General features: G+C 36.5%; 1 pseudogene; it reads left to right on the top strand.

Annotated features, from left to right (window-relative positions):
• The first annotated feature begins 2,403 nt into the window (after positions 1 to 2,403).
• Positions 2,404 to 3,568, top strand: LOC144371833 (high mobility group protein B1-like; annotated as a pseudogene).
• The last annotated feature ends 2,973 nt before the right edge of the window (positions 3,569 to 6,541 follow it).

Below are 6,541 nucleotides of genomic sequence, written 5' to 3'. Positions count from 1 at the left end.
TAAATGTAAAGCTTAGGAGATCACTTTACCATATTAGAATGGCTCCAAAGTAGGCTATAATTAAGTTTATTTAAAGTTACATTCAAAAGATAGATTGGGTTTTTTTCACTGTGATCTCAAAGTGAACAGGGGATGCAATAGAAAACTTAAGCAAAGTTTTGGGTAAATTGTAAAAGTTTTTAGGTGTATAAAAAGAGTCTTTCAAAAGTAAAACTTGTATGTAACTAAAGTTGATAAATTTATGGGTCTTTGTAGAGGCATCAAAATATGTAGACATCAAAAATACAATAGTGTTCATTTTTTGTTTTTCTTTTAAAACTTTATAACTGTTGCCTGTTCATGTTTTGCAGAAATACTACTTTTGACAGAACAACTTAAAGTAGTTTGATATAATAAGTGACTACCTACAGGACAGATAGGATAGAATGCAGATAGAATCAGTATCAATACTGATTCCAACTAAAAGAAAAGAATAATTGTAAAATTATAATGTTATAATCCATTTTTTCAAAACCAGTGGAACTGGCCTGATGGATACGTAAAATCAAAAACTTGGAGATCAAAGTCAAGGCAGTAAAAGAGCCTAGGAAAAAGCAGCCAGAATTTTGACCCTTGCCCTCTATGTTCAGCCAGGACCCAGAGAATGATATGATACCTCTCTGGGCCCTACAACTCTGGTGAGTTACCTGATTTGAAAATCAGGGAGATAAAGAGGCCCTAGAAAACAGGAAGCCAACCAATGCCCACTCTGCAAAGAGGCAGTTCCTTGAAAAGGGAAATGTCCCTGATGCTTCCAAGAGAATCCATGTATGGTCATCAAGATGGTGATCCGTCTTAGTAGATGGCACCACTGGTAGAAAAAATCTATAGGAACCAAGAGGCTTCACACACATCCCCAAGAGTTATCTCTGAGGAATTTCATCTGATTCTTAATGGTAGATAAAAACAAGGTCAGTTTTGCCCTACTTGGTCTTAAACACCTGACAGGATAGTATACCCTCAGCATACTCCTACATGGACATTTAAAAAGGAAAGAAATTGTTTTTTTTTTTGTTTTTGTTTTAAATTATCTTTTTTTTTAAAATGTAACTTAAGTTGTACACTTGTGTCAGCTTTACCAAAAGCAAGTAAAACTATAGGCTATAAAGAAAGAGTTCTTGTTTGGGAGTGCCTAATACTAATGAACACAAAGGATTCTAGGGTCAGAGGTTTGCCCTGAGCCACACTGAGCCTGATCTCATAGACCTACAAATATTTCTAACCTCCTGTAACAGTGGTCCACTTTATGCTTTGACTAAGGTCATTGCTGCTTTGCCACTGCTACTAATTTTTAAAATGGATATATTTGTTTTCTCTTCCTCCCCCGTCACCCTGGCCCAATCTCAGGAGAAATAGGATTACCTTTCTTCCTCATTTTAGGCAGAGTTTTCTGTCCTTGAATGCCCACCATAGGAATAAAATAATTCACACTTTTGGGATAGTGCCAGAATGTCTCAGAAATGACTATCTTCCAAATTAAAAGTGAATTACAACACTAACAGAGGACATGTGAAATGTAGCCTTTGAATCACCTCTTTAAAAGTCCCTGTTCTTACTGTTAGGAAGAATCACACCCTCTGAAACAGGAGTCCCCTGTGTTTTTCCTTTGCTAGTAAAGCAATTAACCTTATTCTTAAACCATGTCCTCATTATTGAATATGTATTGGGGACAAAGACTAAGCTTTCAGTAACACTTCCTACATAAACTTGATATGTTACTGGTGTGACTATAAGTTACTGTTTTCATGGTTTTCAGAGACTGGCTAAGATACTAATTGCTTCTGTAGTCATTGTTCATTAAAAAAATAACACTTTGCTGTCTTATTTTTTTTCTTGGCATGATCTCTGCCCTATGTATGCCTTGTTCAGTGATCTGCCATCTGCCACTGTTGACCTCTGGACTGTCCTGATACTGAATACCCTTAATTGTCCAAGACCCAACTGATACAGAAGAAGGACTTTGGGTCACTTTCTCCAACTTCACCTTCTTTCAGCAGGAAGCAGCTTGGAGATGTTTTCACCCATTTTTCAATAGAAATAAAATATAGAAATCAACAGTGGGGAAATATAACAGTGATCCAATTTATGCTTTGAATGTAGTCTTGCTGCTCTGCCACTGCAACTTATTTTTTAAATGAACCTGTTTTTTTCTCTTCCTCTTTCCTTTTCCTCCCTACCCTCTTTCCCTCCCTAATCTCAGGAGAAACTGAATTATCTGTATCCCCATTCTAGGCAGAGTTATCTGTGCTTGAGTACATACCCAGCATAGGAATTAAAGAAATCCAGACCTGATTGCAGTACATTGAGCTCCATAGAGACAGCACTGGTGCAACTGAGAGCCAGATGTGCACTGGGCGACTCTGTGAGGAAAAATAACTAAACATGGGCAAAGGAGATCCTAAGAAGCCGAGAGGCAAAATGTCATCATATGCATTCTTTGTGCAAACTTGCGGGTAGGAGCACAAGAAGAAGCACCCAGAAGCTTCAGTCAACTTTTCAGAGTTTTCTAAGAAGTGCTCAGACAGGTGGAAGACCCTGTCTGCTAAAGAGAAATGAAAATTTGTAGACATGGCAAAGGTGGACAAGGCCCATAATGAAAGAGAAATGAAAACCTATACCCCTTCTAAAGGGGAAACAGAAAAAAAGTTCAATTATTCCAATGCACCCAAGAGGCCTCCGTCAGTTTTCTTCTTGTTCTGTTTTGAGTATCGCCCCAAAATCAAGGGAGAGGATGCTGGCCTATCCACTGTTGATGTTGCAAAGAAACAGAGATGTGGAGTTGAAAGGGTAAAGTTTCTAAGCTAGAAAGCTTGAATTAAAATGTAAAAGATTAGGTATTATTAAGTTTCTCTGTTACACCCAGATTCCTGAGATAGTTAACACAATGCCCTACTGGCCATTTAGCCTAACCAATCAGTTTGAGTAACCAATCACCCCCCGCTTTACCTGTTCCCGCCAATGAATTGTTGTTTAACAACAACGTCTCAGAGTTGTTGTTAAATTTTTCTGAGCCTCATGATGATTTGTTCTGATGTATGCAAAGCCCACTGCCCTCTCCAGAAAGTATACTTAAGCTCTGCTTGATCTCTGCTCGGGGCTCCAGGCTGCTCTCCCTTCTTGAGTGAGCACGGGGCCCCAGCACGCTGGAATAGATCCCCAATAAATCCCCTTTTGCCAATTGCATGGAGCCAGTCTCTTGTGTGGTCTCTTTCTCCGACGCTCCACCGGACCCTTACAGAATCACACTGCTGCAGATGACAAACAGCCTTAGGAAAAGAAAGCTGCTAGGCCTGAAGAAAAAATAAGAAATGCTGCAGATGACAAACCGCCTTAGGAAAAGAAAGCTGCTGGGCCTGAAGGAAAAATAGGAAAAGAATATTGCTGCCTACCAAGCTAAAGGAAAATCCGATGCAACAAAGAAGGAGTTGTCAAGGCTGAAAAATGCAAGAAAAAAAAGGAATATGAGGAAGATGTAGAGGATGAGGAGAAGGAAGATGAAGAAGATGAAGAAGATGATGATGATGAGTAAGGTGGTTCTAGCACAGTTTTTTTTTCTTGTCTATAAAGCATTTAACCCCCCTGTACACAACTCACTCCTTGTAAATTTTCTTTAAAATGTATTCCTGATGCTCTGCTACTGCAACTTATTTTTTAAATGAACATATTTCTTTCTCTTCCTCTTTTCTTTCCTACCCTCTTCCTCTCCTTAATCTCAGGAGAAACTGAATTATCTTTATCCTTATTTTAGACAGAGTTATGAGTCGTTGAAATGTAAGGCTGTGTAAGATTTGTTTTTAAACTGTCCAGAGTCTTTTTTTATATAGTTAACACACTACCGAATGTGTCTTTAGACAGCCCTGTTCTAGTGATACTCTCGGTGGCCACTAACCTTGCCTGGTACAGTGTGGAGGTTGTAAATTGGCAGGGAAATTCAAAGCAGATTTTGTCGGTGCACAGAACAAATTAGTTATTTATGGAGACCGTCTTTTTCATCTTCAGTTGTCTCTGATGCAGCTTATACGAAATAATTGTTGTTCTGTTAACTGAATATCACTCTGTAATTGCAAAAAAAGTTGCAGCTGTTTTGTTGACATTCTGAATGCTTCTAAGTAAATATATTTTTTATTAGTTAAAAAAAAAAGTAATCCAGACCTTGGGGATGGACCAGAAGATCTCAGAAATTACTATCTCCCAAATTAACATGTGACTTATTATAACTCTGGACAGAGAACATGTGGAATGTAGTCTTTGAATCATCTCTTAAAAGCGTCCCTCCCCCCCTCCACAAATAGGCAGAATCAAAGCCTCTGGGATAGGGGTCCCTGTGTTTCTTTTTTGCTTGGAAAGCAATAAACCTTTCTTTTCCTTTTTCTCAAAACCATGTCTTTATTATTGGACTGGCACTAGGGAGAAGGACTGAGCTTTCAGTAACATGAAGAAGACCTCTTTTAATATATTTAGTATTTATTTGATAGAACAGACTCAAGTGACACAAACTTTTGTTATTTTCATTATACAGTTCACATATTTTTTCCTTTTAATGTTATATCAAGATATTTTACATAGTCATAGTCTTTTAAATGAGACTTTTTTATGCATTTTTCTAAAAAGTTCCCATGAAAGCAATTCACACAATGAAATTATTCAAAAAGGTTATTTTTAAAATCAATGCTGACACCAAATTCAGAAACAATAAGTAAGCTATAAACTGTTTATAAGTACAACAATTAGGTGATGGGCCAAAAAAGAAGGGAAAAAAAATAAGTAAGATGTGACAAATACTTGCATTCTTTGGAAGAATGCAGTATTACAGATCTCTCATAGATTTTCCTCTCCTCAAAATGAGGTAAATGTGAAAAAGAAACTCAAGATTCATCTTATAAAAAGTCATTAGATGGGCTGGGGATGTGGCTCAAGCGGAAGCACGCTGGCCTGGCGTGTGTGTGAGGCCCAAGTTCGATCCTCAGCACCACATACAAAGATGTTGTGTCTGCTGAAAACTTAAAAAAAAAAATTTAAAAAAGTCATTAGACAACACACATATTAAAATTTTTCACAGAAAGTTTTAGACTTAAAAATGGAGGCTACCATAAAGTTCTGGCTTATAAAAATATATTTAAAAAGCATAGTGTATTAAAATAATCCATTTTCTGGATCATACACCATTAGCAATAACTTTCTAGACAAGGAGGTGGAGAAGTGGCTAAGGGGGAGGCAGGAATGCCCTCCTTCTGTGTGGTATAAATGAGAGCAGTATCTCCTCAGGGGAAAGCTTAAATCCTTTGGATTCAACCCTGCAGTATGACAGATGTGGGGTTCCTGTGATGCAAATTGCCAGGGGAGATTTAGGCTGGACTAAGAACAGATCTATTATGGAAGAGTAAGATGCAAGAATTCTTTGGAGACTTGGTGGCAAACAAATACTCAGAATTACCCCATGTTTCTGGGATTCTGACCTGAGTGAAATCCATAGTTCAAATTTCCTAGAAAACATAGTCTGGCTTTTTAGAAATAAAAAATGAAAACCAGTGTAAAGATGTGTACATCTGATCACTTGTTAGATATTCTTACTCATGACCTAAGAACAAGGATTTGAAATAATCGCAGTCACCCTGAACAAACATACACAAGGATCTGAAGGAATAAATGAGTCTCCACTCTAAAGAAGGTTTTATGTTAAAGTTTAATATTAAATGTTAAAGTTTAAATATCAAAGCCAACCAGTTCACTTAAAAAACCCAGATGTTTGTAGAATATGGAATATTACAAAAAGAATCATTGAATTTTCATGCCACATTTTTTTAAAAAAAAATCTTTATGAAATTAGTTTCTTTATCTTCAGTCACAAAACTGTAGGATACTAAGTTAATTGCATTACTATAGTAAATTTTGTAAAATTTTAATTTTGAGTTGTTTTTGATATTAGCTTTTTTTATCATCTATTATTTTCTTTCAAATATCAAAAAAAGATCCTAATCTCTCAAGCTTTGACAGTATTTCTAAGGTAAATCAAAATTTAACAATCTAATAATACTAACTGAACCTATAAGTAGAGGGGCAATGAGATTAATTTGCAAATTGTTGAAAAAAGGTGACCAAAAATATTCACAATTCTCTGCCTTCATTATTCAGTGTATTATTGAAAACTCCTCTAGTATCTTTATTTATGAATAATAATGCCAGATTTAAAATCAAAGACACAATTTTCTTTTTTTTTTTATGAAAAACTACTGCATGTAAAAGGGTCTCCCATAACACAGGAAACCTTTTCATTAACCAAGGGTGAACTTCCCAGAGAGTCGGGTTAACTCATAGTTTTAGTGGCAAGAATCCTTCACTTTGTAATATCACATGTTCACTTATAAAGTCTGACAAAACTTAGAAGTTTGTATAGAACTCTTGACCCTGTGTTTTTGTTATCGCAACAACAACAAGAAAAAAATGATGATGATTCTTGGCTCCCAATGTTCTTCCAAACCAGCCCAGAAATTAAAGTGACTCG

The sequence above is a fragment of the Ictidomys tridecemlineatus genome, chromosome Y (assembly GCF_052094955.1).
Source record: "Ictidomys tridecemlineatus isolate mIctTri1 chromosome Y, mIctTri1.hap1, whole genome shotgun sequence".
In the NCBI taxonomy this organism is placed as follows: Eukaryota; Metazoa; Chordata; class Mammalia; order Rodentia; family Sciuridae; genus Ictidomys; species Ictidomys tridecemlineatus.
This window is presented reverse-complemented; position numbering and strand designations above follow the sequence as displayed.